The sequence below is a fragment of the Triticum aestivum genome, chromosome 3A (assembly GCF_018294505.1).
Source record: "Triticum aestivum cultivar Chinese Spring chromosome 3A, IWGSC CS RefSeq v2.1, whole genome shotgun sequence".
Lineage (NCBI taxonomy): Eukaryota > Viridiplantae > Streptophyta > Magnoliopsida > Poales > Poaceae > Triticum > Triticum aestivum.
Window position 1 is genome coordinate 46,815,374 of NC_057800.1, and position 17,148 is coordinate 46,832,521.

The window sequence follows — 17,148 nt, forward strand, 5'->3', positions numbered from 1 at the left end:
GCGGGCACTGCACGAGCCAGCCATGAGGACGCCCGCTATATGAAAAAGAAGCATGTCGCTGCCGCTGCCACACGGGCTTTCCCCGGCGTCGCACCAAGGCGGTCGTGAGAGGGGAAGACGGCGGAAGAGCCGGCTATCGATGGTGGCTAGGTTCACCGCCTATGTCGCTCGTGTGGAGCGACGCGGGGCTAATGTGTGCTTCTTAATGGCATACATGCAAAAAATAATAACAGAGCAAATGTATGAGCATTGACCCATTTTCTAGTTGTTTTATCTATAATAACAGAAACAAATTGTCATTTTTCTAAATGATAAAAATTATGTTTTCCTGAATTTCGTTTGGAGGAAATATTTTGACCCTTGGCGCTCCTATTTGCCGTCAGAAAATATCTCCCTGTATGTATTTTCTCTCACCCACGCGGCCATCTCCCCACTTATCTCCTTCTCCAACCTCCTAATCCATCTAATGGGATCCCTCCCTGGCCAGTGATGTGCATCGCCTTCACACAGGGGCGGCAATCGATTCGTTTGGTGGCGGACTTGAGGGAGACTCGATGGGCGGCGAGCGATTTGATGCGGCGGAGGTTGGGGGACAGAGACCGGCCGGCGGGTGCCTCAGGGCTTCTTCTTCCTCGTCCACCCCCTCCAGATGTGGCGGCGCACATGAGGCGGCGGCGGCGGCTCTAATCCCGCGGTTCATTCTGGTGGCCGTGATTTGGTGCGGGCGTGCCGTTCCGCTGCCTGGGCCGGCGAATCCTGACCTCTCCGCTCTGTTTCTGTCCTGCAGGTAGCCGTGGTCCCACTTCTCGGGCGGGATTTGCGGCACTGAGGCGGCCGGCGCGACGCGAGCTTGGGGTTGTGCTTGTGCCCGCCGAGGGGCGTGGCTACCGGCCACTCAATCGGGCACCGGAGGAAGCATAAGGAGGAGGGGATGCTGCGGTGCGCCGTGATCTTATCCCGGCTGCGTGGTTAGGTTTTGGGCGAGGATGGAGGGGACGAGGGCGGCGGAGTTGGCCGGCGGCGGGGCCGGGGATGTGCAGATTAAGGTCAGAGGAAGCATCTGCTACGAGGAACATCTTCGTCTTCAACCTACAGGTGGAATATGCAGAGCAAGCACGGGCGTGCATCCGTGCCGCCTTGGGTAGCCACCCCAGATTCGTCGTGCCCCTGCACATTATGATCTGATCGCTCAAGCTGGTACGGAAAATCCTCGAATTCTTCTAGTGTCTCAAACTTATGTAGTAAATTGATTTCCTGCTTAATCGCTGTCAATTTTTGTTGTTCGACTCTGCAAACTGCAAGTTCCCTGCTCCGTGGTAGGAGTAGAGTAGATATTCACATCAATAAAAAAAATCTTTTGAACGTTGGGCGTACATACAGTTCTCTCGGTTTGATTGCTTCTCGGTTGGGTTGCGTGTTGTTTACAGATCCTGAGGAGAGGTGAAAAACTACCAGCATGTACAATGCTCGTCATGTTTGGCGTACAACCTGTTGCGTGGCAATGACGGCTTTGCAGGGCGGCGGTGTTGGCGCTGGAGACCACCTTTGGCTCGGCTCCTTGTCGCCGTTTTGCCATCCGCCCTTGCGCACGTCCCTCCTGGCAAAACTCTAGTCGTCGTGCGGGGATTGGTTGCCATCGACGTTGTTGCCTTGGAGCTACCAGCGCGTGATTTGACCTATGACGTTTCATGCCTGAGTGCTATTTATTGGACTCACTCCACTTGATCCCAAGTGATGCGATCATACAGGACAAACAATTTCCTTTGAAGGTCTGTCTAGCCTCCTCCCTTGTCTGTTCGTAGTTGCTGCTTTCTGGCAAGCCGTACAAATTGGTCTACCACAACCCACAGCCGCCCCCCCCTGCATTTTGAAACAAATGGAATTAAGATTCGAAGTTAGTAGAAAATTGATAACATTTTGAGAATCGTCACATCACACAACCAAGTAAAATCATATAGACAGATGACACGAAAATGGCGCATCCATGTATTCAACAATCACATAGCATGTTCTGTTTCACCCAGGAAATAAAAAAAATAAAAGATCACATAACATATTTTACTTAAATTTATTTCATCACCTTAGTGAACTAGAGAATAGAAGAATAATGTATTTTTTGTTATGAACATGAATAGTACATCTAGTTCAGCAAAGAAAAGAAAAGATAGGGAGAAAATATATGATTGTTTGAAACCAACTATTTCAGTGATAATATGCAAATATGGTAATTGTTTGCTTAATGAAATGTTCACTATATATGTGCAGAAGTAGAACAGAGTTATATAGGTGTTACCCTGGTGATTTGGCTCTGCTTCTCCTGTTTCGAAAGAGGATTTTCTTCTTTCTGCTATCTGGCAGTCCTTATCTGATAATGGCTATCGTTTGCGATTGATGATATTATCTCTTAGTTTAATTCTGCCTATAGCGAATAATTTGATTTCATTCACCGTCCATTATTTAGCTACTTCAGTGGCCTGTATACTAGCCTTGCTATCTCTAGGAGAAACATAAATGTCTAACGATGTTGCCATTCCTGGGACTGAAAAATGGTCATGTTTTTCACGCCCAACAGGTGTTACCTTTTGATAAAGCATGCACATTATTTACAATCTCTTTGTCCATTTCAGGGGAGAGCATTTCAAAGGAAGCACGGACTGGAGGTGTAAGGTTAGATGGCAAGCTATTTTGCTCATGCAGTTTGATGATAAAATTCATGAAGTCCACTTGTTTATTTGTCTCATGATTAATGGTTATTTTTTTAACTTCCAAAAATCGGCTAGCAAGTGATATACTATGATTAAACATGTCATAATCCATTGATTTATGGTCACGGTTACATTTGATAATTTATAATCACATAAATGAACTTAAATTGTTTCGGGCCTGGCATGCTAGCATTGCTTTACATTATAGTACAATGAATATATGATGGAAACAACATCGCAAGATCACTCAGCACTATAGGCCAGCACAGAAAACACACATACACTTCTAGTTTACATGACGAGTACTTCATTTGTTTGCATCATCCATGCATGTTTAGCTTTCAAAATAAATTATTATGTTGTAACAAAACCTTAATCTAAGCTGATCAAAAGTATGTGTAGAATAGGGCTGCTTCGTGCATTCCTAGGTGGTTTTCACCAAGTCAATAAGCAGGTACATATATGCTAGGTATCCAAACGGTTGTATAATTGTAGTTGGTCTAATTCTCTATGAAATTGTCCTTCTTTGCGTAAAGTGAAATCTTCCCAGTTTTATTAATAGCAAATGTTCTATTTCTTGCAAAAGTGGGATAAAACTGAAGTCTTGTTCTTTTCGATCAATTCGAGAAACAAAAACAAACCCTTGGCCAATGGAATTTTAGGGAGTAAAGATAGAACATATGTGGTTGAAGGAAACATGCTTGGAGAACAATATGTTGCAGTCTCTGTCCGTGGCTCAATCTAGGAGATGAGAACTGGTTAGACCATATGAAAAACTCCAAACAGCAGGAGATGTTGGTTATGTTATTGCTTGGCCTTCCTCACATGTAAGTATGTTTCCATACAACCATCAAGTATGCTCCAATATCCACATTTAAGATACTTTAGTTATCAAAATCTTTGTGGCTGTTTTTAGGTAAGAAAAAAACTAAGCCAACCACTCCAACGAAGCATTTGTATGATACACTTATAATTTATCAAAGAACATCTTATCTTGCACTTCTAAAAACATTGTTCATTTGCTTTTCTAGGGCGGTTCAGGATTTGGAAAGAGAGTGCATTAAGGGAGCCAGGAGTAATTGGGTAGTTCAGGATTTGAAAAGGGAGCCAGGATTAGTTTGTGAATGAACAAGTGGTGTTCCTTATGTTATATTTTAGCTTAATTGAGAAACATAGTTCTAGACTATAGGATATTTCTTATTTATTTGTATGTTCTGTATGAATGTATGTTATTATTCAGTTGTGAACTTTGGTGTAAGTATCTACTCAGCTTGCCAATTTTGATAATGCGATGTTTGCAAATGCAATCTACGACGTGGAATGGTGCCTTCATATAATGATATTATTGAATTAATCTGCATGTGCGGCCATGTCATGATCAAATGATCGAATTTGAAATGATGAAATACAAATTCGAAATAAATCAAACCATATTTAAAGTAAAATATTTCATTTGTATGGAGTCTCTTATGTACATTTAAAGATAAATATAATGTCTCTACATGACGTGTATAAAGTACTGGGCCCATGATGAACGTATTTACACAAGCGCCTCACCTGGTCTTGAGACGCAAATGAAACATGTCTATGTGAGTAGAGACGTGATATGAGCATGTCTAACATAACGTCTCTACTTGTGTAGACACGATATTGAACGTTCCTATATAGCGTCCCATGTCATGTAAAGACGCTTAGCAAGCGTGTCTACCTAGTTTGAGACGGTCTGTGGGAAGACGCTTCAAAGACGCTTTACTAAAACGACTCTACAGTTACCTAGAGGTGAAATAACACGTCCCTAGGTATGAAATTTGACGTCTCTACTGGCATTTTTTTTGTAGTGATCAAGATCTATAGAGATAGATCAAGACGCTTGATATATTTTTCAATGAGTACATACCTTGACAAGATTTTGAAGTAGTTCAAAATGGAACAGTCAAAGAAGGAGTTCTTGCTTGTGTTGCAAGGTGTGAAGTTGAGTAAAGACTCAAAACCCGACCACGGCAGAAAATAGAAAGAGAATGAAAAGTCATTCCCTATGCCTCAGCCATAGGTTCTATAAAGTATGCTATGTTGTGTACCAGACCTATTGTGTACCTCACCAAGAGTTTGGCAAGAGGGTACAATAGTGATCCAGGAGTACATCACTAGACATTGGTCAAAATTATCCTTAGTGGAATAAGGATATGTTTCTCGGTTATGGAGGTGACAAAAAGTTTGTCATAAAGAGTTACGTTGATGCAAGTTTTGACACCGATCTGGATGACTCTGAGTCCCAATCTGGATACATATTGAAAGTGGGAGCAATTAGCTAGAGTAGCTCCGTGCAGAGCATTGTAGACATAGAAAAATTTGCAAAATACATATGGCTCTGAATGTGGCAGACCCGTTGACTAAAATTCGTTCACAAGCAAAACATGATCACTCTTTGGGTGTTAATCACATAGCGATGTGAACTAGATTATTGACTCTAGTAAACCCTTTGGGTATTAGTAACATGGAGATGTGAACTAATCGCATAAAGATGTGAACTATTGGTGTTAAATCACATGATGATGTGAACTATATTATTGACTCTAGTGCAAGTGGGAGACTGAAGGAAATATGCCCTAGAGGCAATAATAAAGTTGTTATTTATATTTCCTTGTATCATGATAAATGTTTACTATTCATGCTAGAATTGTATTAACCGAAAACTTGATACATGGGTGAATACATAGACAAACAGAGAGTCCCTAGAATGCCTCTACTTGACTAGCTCGTTAATCAAAGATGGTTAAGTTTCCTAGCCATAGACATGTGTTGTCATTTGATGAACATGATCACATCAATAGAGAACGATGTGATGGACAAGACCCATCCGTTAGCTTAGCACTATGATTGTTAGGCCTCTAGCCTTTTCGCACTAACCACCAAGTGGTAATAAGTATGGGCACTCTGCGTTTTATGTATCAGCCGAAAGCTCAACGGACGTCAATGATGGAATGGCACACGCCGGGTTGGACTAGAACGCCTCGCCTTGTATAACGGAGGCTAGGTCCGCTCACCGGCCGCGTACACGACGTGCGGGATTGCAAAGGGCGATGGCCCATGACCCCTTTGCATTTACGATGTAGACCGGCGTGCTGGCCTCTCTGTAGAGCCCAGGTAGGACTGCAGTTTGTTGATCGGCTGAGGCCGGTCATGACCTGATGGTGTGTCCGACCAGAGTTGATTGAGAGTGGTGGGTAAGTTGGTGCACCCTTGCAGGGAATAAAACATATATCGATAGCTTGTCCTACGGTAACGAACGCTCGGAGTTGTATCCCGATCGATACAACTAGAACTGGATACTGGAGGCTGAGGCATGTAATGGATATGATGGCTCCGGGATCATTTCCTCGCAGGGAGTCGAGGAAGTGATCTCTGGGCGCTAATGTTACAACATGTTTGCTCAATATAAACTGCTATCCTATACTCTTCTGAATGCTGCAAGATGCTTGGAGCTGCTTGAAGATGCTAGTCTTGTTGGGAAACGTAGTAATTTCAAAAAAATTCCTACGCACACGCAAGATCATGGTGATGCATAGCAACGAGAGGGGAGAGTGTTGTCTACGTACCCTCGTAGACCGGCAACGGAAGCATTGACACAACATAGAGGAAGTAGTCGTACATCTTCCCGATCCGACCGATCCAAGTACCGAACGTACGGCACCTCCGAGTTCTACACACGTTCAACTCGGTGACATCCCTCGAGCTCCGATCCAGAAAAACGTTGAGGGAGAGTTTCGTCAGCACGACGGCGTGATGACGGTGATGATGTTCTACCGACGCAGGGCTTCGCCTAAGCACCGCTATGATATGACCGAGGTGGAATATGGTGGAAGGGGGCACCACACACGGCTAAGGAACGATCACGAAGATCAACTTGTGTGTCATGGGGTGCCCCCTTGCCCCCGTATATAAAGGAGGGAGAGGGGGAGGTGCGGCCGGCCCTAGGGGTGCGCCTGGAGGAGTCCTACTCCCACCGGGAGTAGGACTCCCCCCTCTTGCCTTGTTGGAAAAGAAAGGGGGAAGGGAGAAAGAGGAAAGGGGGGCGCCACCCCCCCCTCCTTGTCCTATTCGGGCTAGGGGGGAGGGGGCGCGGGGCCTGCCCTGGCCGGCCCTCCTCTTCTCCCTTATGGCCCATGTAGGCCCAATAACCCCCGGGGGGGTTCCGGTAACCCCTCGGTACTCCGGTAAAATCCCGATTTCACGCGAAATGTTTTTGATATCCAAATATAGGCTTCCAATATATCAATCTTTATGTCTCGACCATTTCAAGACTCCTCGTCATGTCCGTGATCACATCCGGGACTCCGAACAACCTTCGGTACATCAAAACACAAAAACCCTAATTACGATCGTCACCGAACTTTAAGCGTGCGGACCCTATGGGTTCGAGAACTATGTAGACATGACCGAGACACGTCTCCGGTCAATAACCAATAGCAGAACCTGGATGCTCATATTGGCTCCTACATATTCTACGAAGATCTTTATCGGTCAGACCACATAACAACATGCATTGTTCCCTTTGTCATCGGTATGTTACTTGCCCGAGATTCGATCGTCAGTATCTTAATACCTAGTTCAATCTCGTTACCGGCAAGTCTCTTTACTCGTTCCATAATACATCATCCCGCAACTAACTTATTAGTTGCAATGCTTGCAAGGCTTGAGTGATGTGCATTACCGAGAGGGCCCAGAGATACCTCTCCGACAATCAGAGTGACAAATCCTAATCTCGAAATATGCCAACCCAACAAGTACCTTCGGAGACACCTGTAGAGCACCTTTATAATCACCTAGTTACGTTGTGACATTTGGTAGCACACAAAGTGTTCCTCCGGTAAACGGGAGTTGCATAATCTCATAGTCATAGGAACATGTATAAGTTATGAAGAAAGGAATAGCAACAAACTAAACGATCAAGTGCTTAGCTAACGGAATGGGTCAAGTCAATCACATCATTGTCCTAATGATGTGATCCTGTTAATCAAATGACAACTCATGTCTATGGTTAGGAAACATAACCATCTTCGATCAACGAGCTAGTCAAGTAGAGGCATACTAGTGACACTCTGTTTGTCTATGTATTCACACATGTATTATGTTTCTGTTTAATACAATTCTAGCATGAATAATAAACATTTATCATGATATAAGGAAATAAATAATAACTTTATTATTGCCTCTAGGCCATATTTCCTTCAAGTCTTTCCCCTTCTCATCTGGCATTCTGCAGTTTAGTCCACAGATACATCTCATTCCTTTGGTACAGATGCATACTTAGTTTAGATCTGATGTAAGTCTTGCGAGTACTTTGGATGAGTACTCACGGCTGCTTTGCTACCTCTTTTCCCCTATACCCGATTGTTGCGACCAGGTGACGGATCCCAGGAGCTGGGTGAGACCACTGATTACTACTACTACCCCGAGGGTGCCTACTACTACGTGAGGGCCGCTGTCGACCTGGAGTAGTTAGGAGGCTCCCAGGCAGGAGGCCTTGCCTTTTCGATCGTTGTTAGTTTTGTGCTAGCCTTCTTAAGGCAGACTTGTTTAACTTATGTATGTACTCAGATATCGTTGCCTCCGCTGACTGTTGTGTATTCGAGCTTATGTATTCGAGCCCTCGAGGCCCCTGACTTGTAATATAGAGTTGTGTTGTGATATCTTCCCGTGAATCCCTGATCTTGATCGTAAACATTTGCATGTATGATTAGTGTACGATTGAATCGGGGGCGTCACAAGTTTGTATCAGAGCCGACTGCCTGTAGGATCCCCCTTTCCAACACCTTGGCCGAAGTTGAGTCTAGTCAATGAAATTTTTTTACTAACATGGTTGTGTGTCTTACGGGCCCACGTCGCCATTGGGTGGTATTAGGATCTTTTTATTCCTCGTCTATACTCTGGGACTCTGATCTCTCGTCTATTCGGGTTAAAGATTTTACTAACTCTGACTCTAGGATCTCGTAACCACTTCCTCCTGGAGAGCCACTTCATTCCATATGATGGCTTGATTCATCAGAAGACCCCGAAGATACTCTCCGATGTTATCCCAATATCTTGTCCTCATCGCGTTTAAAATTCCCTTCCACCATCAACCCCTATGGATAACTACATACACTTTCCATTCTTACATTCGTCCCCAATTGCTCTTGTTCCTACAAGATACCCGGAAATCCTCCTGATTGTTCTGAGAATACTATGTGCCTATTGTCTTGCAGTTCTTTGTCACCTGAATACCCGTACAGATAATTTCTTGCACTTATTGAGTATCCTCTCATCCCCAGTTTATTAATGTATTTCACAAAAGTCTTCAAAATACCATTCTATCTTCCGAAAATCATCAACAGCCTATTGTCCTTGAAATTCTTGCTTGCTTGCATTATGATTAATCCCATAAGTCTGGTAATCTAATTGGCATCCTTTGTCTTTATCATTTTGAGTCTGTTGATTCAATATGTGTGAATGCTCGCAATCCTCACCCAGATCCTAGAATTCATCCTTCCGGCTCAGACGTTATTTTAAACATGAGTTGGATCTTGACCAATCAAATTACCATCGATTGTACCCCTAAGCCTACTCAACTTATGCATTCTCAATCAGAGCGTTGGCTTCTGATCCCTTGATTTGGAAATGATAATTCCTTTGCATTTGAGCTTTGAATTAGTCAGTTGTTTCTTTAATCTGATGCCCTTTCATTCCTTCTTCCTCTGATAGAGTACCGATACTCACATCAACTCTGTTGTAGACCATAAGACCCCTTGTTGGATTATTATCCGGCAGTGTCCTTCATATTCAATAATCTTGTGAGCCTTTCCATGGGTATATAATGCCTTTGGTAAATGGTATCCTCTGCTTTATTAACCATGCTCTCCTTTCGAGCTTGTATTATTTACTCCGAAGTTTGTGGTATATGTTCCTAAGATGCCCCGATGGGTTGAACTTATGCCTTCCTTAATCTATGTGAACTCGAAAGATTTCACGGGTCATACTTATCTGGCATTGCACCAGGTAAAACTTTCAACAACTAATGTCATTTTCGAGAAGCGAGAGGTGAATGGAAGGTTATACATTGAAGAAGTGGGAGTCGACCTTGAACTTGTGTTCATGCCCATGGACCCGATGTGGAACTTATCATGGAAGCTTCTTGCAAAATATTTAATCATTTGGGTAATTCTTTTGGTGTCATTAAATTGGATCCCCTGCAGCTATGGTTCCGACCATATTCTTCTTCTTTGATCCCATTTCTCAGACAAGTTGAAGTACGTGTCTTCTGCATGTCAATACATCTATCCAACCTCTATTCCGCTCTACCTTCGAGTATACCCTCAGGTATCTCGAGAATATCACGGAACTACATAACTTATTATGAGTTCTTCATCAACTATTATTCTCACCGATTCCAGTGCCCCCCGGATTATGAGTTAATAGTCACTCGAGAACACCGACAAGTGAATCAATTCATCACTCTGATTCAATAACTCTAAGTAATTTTCGTGGATTATGAGTTTAATAATCCTTCAAGTCATTCCTAGCCAGATTGACTATATCATTATCATGCTAAATTTTAATTGTGCCACCCGTTCCTTATTATCGGAGCACATCTTTCGACAATAAGCTAAGCTTACGTCGATTTCCTCGTCTTATCATTTCACCTCAAACCACAAACTGGATTCTGAGTTTGTGTCGTACCCATGACTCCAATAACCCTTTGCTTCATCATTCCTTTGACCTAATGTCATTGCTGATTGATTACATATTCATGAAATCTCTCGACAAATGTGTCGTGATCATCATCAACCTTATGAGCTCTTTCAGGATATCAATCGAATTCATGATGACAAATACCATCCTTGCCCTCGATGATTTGTGTTATCATCGGCCACTTTATTGCCCTCCCTCCAACACAAAATTGTTCGTGTTTTGTGTTATACCTTGAGTTCCTTGCTATCCAGTGTTTGTTCTTCTTTTCCTTGGAATATTACCACCTTTTATGTCAAGAATGTCGTGGGAATTTTACCACCTCTTGAGAATTCTTGATACAAGTATTACTTCTCACCATCACCATTCCTTCTTGGCCCCCGTGTCGTTTCCAATCGAAAAATCGACAATTGAACTTGGATGTGCAAATTCAAAACTTCTAGCGACCCTATTGCTTCGAAGTTAATGGTCGACATTTCATTCTTACACCATTGGTTATTGAATCGCCATTCTATGCATTGATCATGCTACCTAGGCCCATATTTTGGGTGCACCTTTTCAACCAATGTTTAATTGTGTATGTTTTCCTCGGGCATACATCATTATATCATTTGATCTGACTAATGTTATCTCCTTGTTCACATGATTGTGGAAATCCATCTTTCTAGAAATTTCGATGGATTGTTGTTGAGTCCATCAGCCACCTCCTCATCCTCTCCTTGGTTTAGTGATGAACTCTTGTTTCAGAACTCGCTTCCATAGTTCATTTCTCAATAATATTACAATATCTTCTCCTCAATTTGTGTTGCACCTTTTATTATCAGGCATCCCGAGTCTAAGGTGTCCTGACACCAATCAGATCTGAAACTCGGTCAGATATGATGGTTGGAACATTTTCTAGGAGTCATAGCATTGGTCTTTATATAACCCAGTAAGGTGATATCATGCCTAGCACACCTGGCCGGAGGACCTATTGCTATAGTATCCTTTTACAAGGTTAGCCATTCGTCCATGAGGAAATTGTAAGACTTATTCTGTAAGTTGTTCCAGATGGATCCTTTGTGTATCCAAAGTCTGATCTTTACCTAGTGACCATGTCAATGCTATCTCGAAGCATGCCTGGTACTCCGTTCATCAACAAGAACATTTGAAGCGCAATGCTATTTTTTTCCTTTTCTTGATCAATTATCCAAACACCGTTGTATGGATAATGTCATGAAGATTCTCTCCCCTTTCATAAAGGGTTTTCTATGTTATATCCTATCATGGATATCATGCTCTACTTTCTCTTGGGAAGGATATACCCTTGAAATATGTGTTTAAACACATTTTACTTTCCATTGTTCTATTTAATCTGTTAATCACATTTTCCTTTCCATTGTTTGTTTAACCTTTCTTGTAATCTGACTTAGCTGAGCAGTGATAATTCCATCCTTAGGTAAGCACCTCATTGTACCACTCTGTCAGTAAGACCCTGTTACTATGGTTGACGACATTCAAGTAACCACCGATGGACGAGAACCTTGCCTATTGGTCCGCCTCGTCTCAACGAGCAGGAAAATGGTTCTCTTCGCCCCTCACCCTTGATACCGATGTTGTTGTCGACATAACTGATAGTCTATCCTCTGACATGCCTTCCTTACATGATCATGCAAGACATCATCACCCTTCCTACTTTTAACCCACATGGTGGGCCCATAACCCACAGTTCCACAGGATCGAAACCTGACTCCCCTGCACACCCTGTTGTCAAAGTTATTCCTCGCGCTTAACTTCATATATAATTCACGGGCCACCTGCCTAATGATCTATTCTGGTATCAGACGCAATACATATTCTCATTGCTCTAAACACCTTTCACCTTCTAATTAGGCCATTGAACAATTGCCTGCCCATTGGAAACTTCTCATGGTACCTTCTTACTTTACTCTCAAAATTTTCTTAAGTATCTATTCGAGAATTACTTTCTACCACATTCCCTAAGTTATCTGCCAGATGGTCAACCTTGTAAGGTCCGTTCTTTCGAAGTTACCCCTTTTCCTTTTGTAAGTACGATGAAATTTCCAAAGAAAGGATGATGACTTCATCACGATGACCTGAAGCAGAGGAATGAAGACATCAACGTAATGGATCGACCTCTTGGAGAAGAGCAACCAAGGCCAAGAAGATTCGTTAGAATTTCGTAACCAGGCCTCTCCCCCTTATTCCGCCTCTTAAATCTCGGGACGAGATTTCTTATAGTGGGGGAGATTTGTAACACCACTAGTGTCATGCTACAGTAACCCTCTATGATTAAACTAATCATTTTTCCAAACAATGCTTAATCACCTTTGTTCAATATCCCATTTGAAATTCCAGTCAATTCAAATTCAAGTGAAGTTTGAAGTTGCTCAAAAGTTGTTGGAAAAATGTTCATCATTTGTCAAAATTCCATAACAATTATTTGTTAAGGAACACAACATCACTTTTGTGCAAAGATGAGCATTAGCAATTATAACAGCACCAATTAAGCATTTTTAAATGATATCCTCTTATGAAAAATACCAAAACAATTCTTTTGGTCTCCAAAATATTTGTGGCACTATCTATAATCACCAGGGATTTAATGGTACACCTCCCATATTTTTCCTAAGTGAAATAGTTGACCAAATAATTCCCTTTCTATCTCTGTTAAATAAACAAAAGATTTCATATAAAAAAAGAGAAAGAGCACAGGCCACTGTGCACTAGGCCAAGTGCACAGTACCTGGCACGAGCTAGCCCAGTCCACTCCCCCTGCTTCTCTTCTCCCTCCTCCACCTGTCGGGTCATATCGCAACAGGGCATCGTCCCCGCCGAAACACGTCGCCGACCGCACCGCGGGGTAGGATACGGGTGCCACAGCAGCCCTCGGCCGCATCGTCGCCCCCAGATGCGCCTCTCCCTCTCCCCACCAGAACCTCCCTCGCTCTTTATTCCCCTCTGCCCAAGCGTGGTCGCCACCGTCCTCCGTCGTTGTCACGGCCATCGGCGGCCCCGCGCCTGCTGGACCTGTCGGTGAGCTCCGCCGGGGTCGACTCCTTTGACCAGTGGCCTCAGCTGGAGCTCGGAGCGCTGCAGCACCGGATCCCCTTCGTCCCCATCTCCGTCTACCATCGTTCTTCTTCATCTCCGGCGCCATCCTCTGCTGCTCCTAAGCATTCACCAGGCCACCGTGTGCCCTCCCGGTGAGAACCCGCTCCTTTCTTCTCTCTCTATGGTGTTGTTCCCTGCCTGTAGCCGCCGCTCCGCTAGCACCCGAACGCATCGCCACCGACGAGCTCACCGTCATGGCCATCGCCACTGTCACGCGCGGCTAAGCCTCGCATCGAGCTCCTGGAGCTCGTGCGAGTCCAACGCCACCACTAGCGTGCCTCCTCGTGTTGTGCAGCTCTGGTTCCACCGATGACCGACTCCGTTGTCCACCGGCGACGACCTAGTGCTCGGCACCGGCCATTTCAGCTCGCGCTCGTACCGTAGATCGACACGGAATGTTGCTCCCGTTCGAACGCGACCAACCGCAGTTGTTTTGGCCGTTGGGCCGCGATTTCCAACCACCCCCGACACGCGCCGCCGCGCGATTTGGTCACCGGAGCTCTTTCCAACACCGACGCCGATGTGGCTCAGTGGGCCCCGCCCCTGGGTCGCTGACCAGTGGGCCCTGATGGCCCAGTTGACTGGGTTGACTGGGCTGCCCAGTGAGACTGACGTGTGGGCCCCACTTGTTTAAATCGTTTTAAAAATAAATAAATCTTCTAACTAAATTTTGTTAATTAATTAGTAATTAGTTAGTCACTGACACCAGGGGCCCACCCCTCTAATTAGCCTGTTAGTTTTGTTTAAATTACTGTTAGACTAACAGAGGCTGATATGTGGGTCCCACTGGACCCACGGGTCAGGTTTGACCATGGTTGGCGAGTCTCTTGAGTGCTGACATCACGAACATGTCATGCTGATGTCATTTTCCTTTTTTGTTAATATAAATAATTTCAGGAAATGTTGTAAACTTTAGAAATTCATAGAAAATAAACCATAACTCGGATGAAAATGTTTTCTACATGAAAGTTGCTCAGAAAAACGAGACGAATCCGAATACGTCGCGCGTTTACCTATCGGATGCCTCTAACTATCTGAACATGGAACATTCCCCCTCCGGTCATCTGTCTAACACAGGTCCGGAACCAGGAAAACATTCCCGGTTGAATTCCCCCTTCACCTATTCATGTAGACATACGTTAGGACACACCCGACACGTCGTATTATCTTGTCATGCTTAGTGATGCATCTTTTTGCTCTGTATTTACTATTTCTTCCCCCTCTTCTCTTCGACCGTGCTGCCCCTGTGATGGACTACCTCGTCGACGACCCTTCTTTTGTAGCAAAGCTTCCAGGCAAGCAAACCCACATTGATCATTCCTATATCGGCCATTCCCTTCTCTCTTATGCTTGCATTAGTGTTGGGGAACGTAGCAATAATTCAAAATTTTCCTACGTGTCACCAAGATCAATCTATGGAGTCATCTAGCAACGAGGGAGGAGTGGATCTACATACCCTTGTAGATCGCGCGCGGAAGCGTTCAAGAGAACGGGGTTGATGGAGTCGTACTCGTCGTGATCCAAATCACCGATGATCCTAGCGCCGAACGGACGGCACCTCCGCGTTCAACACACGTACAGAGCAGCTACGTCTCCTCCTTCTTGATCCAGCAAGGGGGGACGAGATGTTGATGGAGATCCAGCAGCACGACGGCGTGGTGGTGGAAGTAGCGGGATTCCAACAGTGCTTCGCCAAGCGCTGCGGGAGGAGGAAGGTGTGTCATGGGAGGGAGAGGGAGGCGCCAGGGCTTAGGTTAGGTTGCCCTCCCTTCCCCCCACTATATATAGGGCCAAGGGAGAGGGGGAGGGCGCAGCCTTGCCCCTTCCTCCAAGGAAGGGTGCGGCCAAGGGGGGGAGGAGTCCATCCTCCCCAAGGCACCTCGGAGGTGCCTTCCCCCTTTAGGACTCTCCCCTCCTCTTGTCCCTTTGGCGCATGGGCCTCTAGGGGCTGGTGCCCTTGGCCCATGTAGGCCAAGGCGCACCCCCTACAGCCAATGTGCCCCCCGGGGCAGGTGGCCCCACCCAGTGGACCCCCGGGACCCTTCCGGTGGTCCCGGTACAATACCGGTGACCCTGAAACTTGTCCCGATGGCCGAAATAGCACTTCCTATATATAATTCTTTACCTCCGGACCATTCCGGAACTCCTCATGACGTCCGGGATCTCATCTGGGACTCCGAACAACTTTCGGGTTACCGCATACTAATATCTCTATAACCCTAGCGTCACCGAACCTTAAGTGTGTAGACCCTACGGGTTCGGGAGACATGCAGACATGACCGAGATGACTCTCTGGTCAATAACCAACAGCGGGATCTGGATACCCATGTTGGCTCCCACATGTTCCACGATGATCTCATCGGATGAACCACGATGTCAAGGACTTAATCAATCCCGTATACAATCCCCTTTGTCTAGCGGTATTGTACTTGCCCGAGATTCGATCGTCGGTATCCGATACCTTGTTCAATCTCGTTACCGGCAAGTCTGTTTACTCATTCCGTAACACATCATCCCGTGATCAACTCCTTGATCACATTGTGCACATTATGATGATGTCCTACCGAGTGGGCCCAGAGATACCTCTCCGTTTACACGGAGTGACAAATCCCAGTCTCGATTCGTGCCAACCCAACAGACACTTTCGGAGATACCTGTAGTGTACCTTTATAGCCACCCAGTTATGTTGTGACGTTTGGCACACCCAAAGTATTCCTACGGTATCCTGGAGTTGCACAATCTCATGGTCTAAGGAAATGATACTTGACATTAGAAAAGCTTTAGCCAATGAACTACACGATCCTTGTGCTAGGCTTAGGATTGGGTCTTGTCCATCACATCATTCTCCTAATGATGTGATCCCGTTATCAATGACATCCAATGTCCATGGTCAGGAAACCGTAACCATCTATTGATCAATGAGCTAGCCAACTAGAGGCTTACTAGGGACATGGTGTTGTCTATGTATCCACACATGTATCTGTGTTTCCTATCAATACAATTCTAGCATGGATAATAAACGATTATCATGAACAAGGAAATATAATAATAACTAATTTATTATTGCCTCTAGGGCATATTTCCAACAGTCTCCCACTTGCACTAGAGTCAATAATCTAGTTCACATCGCCATGTGATTAACACTCACAGGTCACATCGCCATGTGACCAACATCCAAAGAGTTTACTAGTGTCACTAAACTAGTTCACATCATCATGTGATTAAGACTCAATGATTTCTGGGTTTGATCATGTTTTGCTTGTGAGAGAGGTTTTAGTCAACGGGTCTGAATCTTTCAGATCCGTATGTACTTTGCAAATCTCTATGTCATCTTGTAGATGCAGCTACTACGCTATATTTGGAGCCATTTCAAATAACTGTTCTACTTGGAGCTATTCTAAATTGTTGCTCCATTATACGTATCCGGTATCTCTACTCAGAGCTATCCGGATAGGTGTTAAGCTTGCATCGACGTAACTCTTTAAGACGAACTCTTTTACCACCTCCATAATCGAGAAAATTCCTTAGTCCACTAGTTACTAAGGATAACTTTGACCGCTGTCTTGTGATCCACTCCTGGATCACCTTTGTACCCTCTTGCCAG

At 44.6% G+C, this 17,148-nt stretch overlaps 1 long non-coding RNA gene across 3 annotated transcripts; it reads left to right on the forward strand.

Annotated features, from left to right (window-relative positions):
* The first annotated feature begins 400 nt into the window (after positions 1 to 400).
* On the forward strand, positions 401 to 3,966 carry LOC123060145 (uncharacterized). Of its 3 annotated transcripts, none has more exons than XR_006427801.1 (4): positions 401 to 1,197; positions 1,428 to 1,769; positions 2,628 to 3,532; positions 3,737 to 3,966. It is a non-coding gene; the product is annotated as an uncharacterized lncRNA (long non-coding RNA). The 3 variants fall into 3 exon arrangements; XR_006427800.1 differs by having other exon boundaries at positions 402 to 1,197; positions 2,628 to 2,667; positions 3,368 to 3,966; XR_006427799.1 differs by having other exon boundaries at positions 403 to 1,197; positions 2,628 to 3,966.
* The last annotated feature ends 13,182 nt before the right edge of the window (positions 3,967 to 17,148 follow it).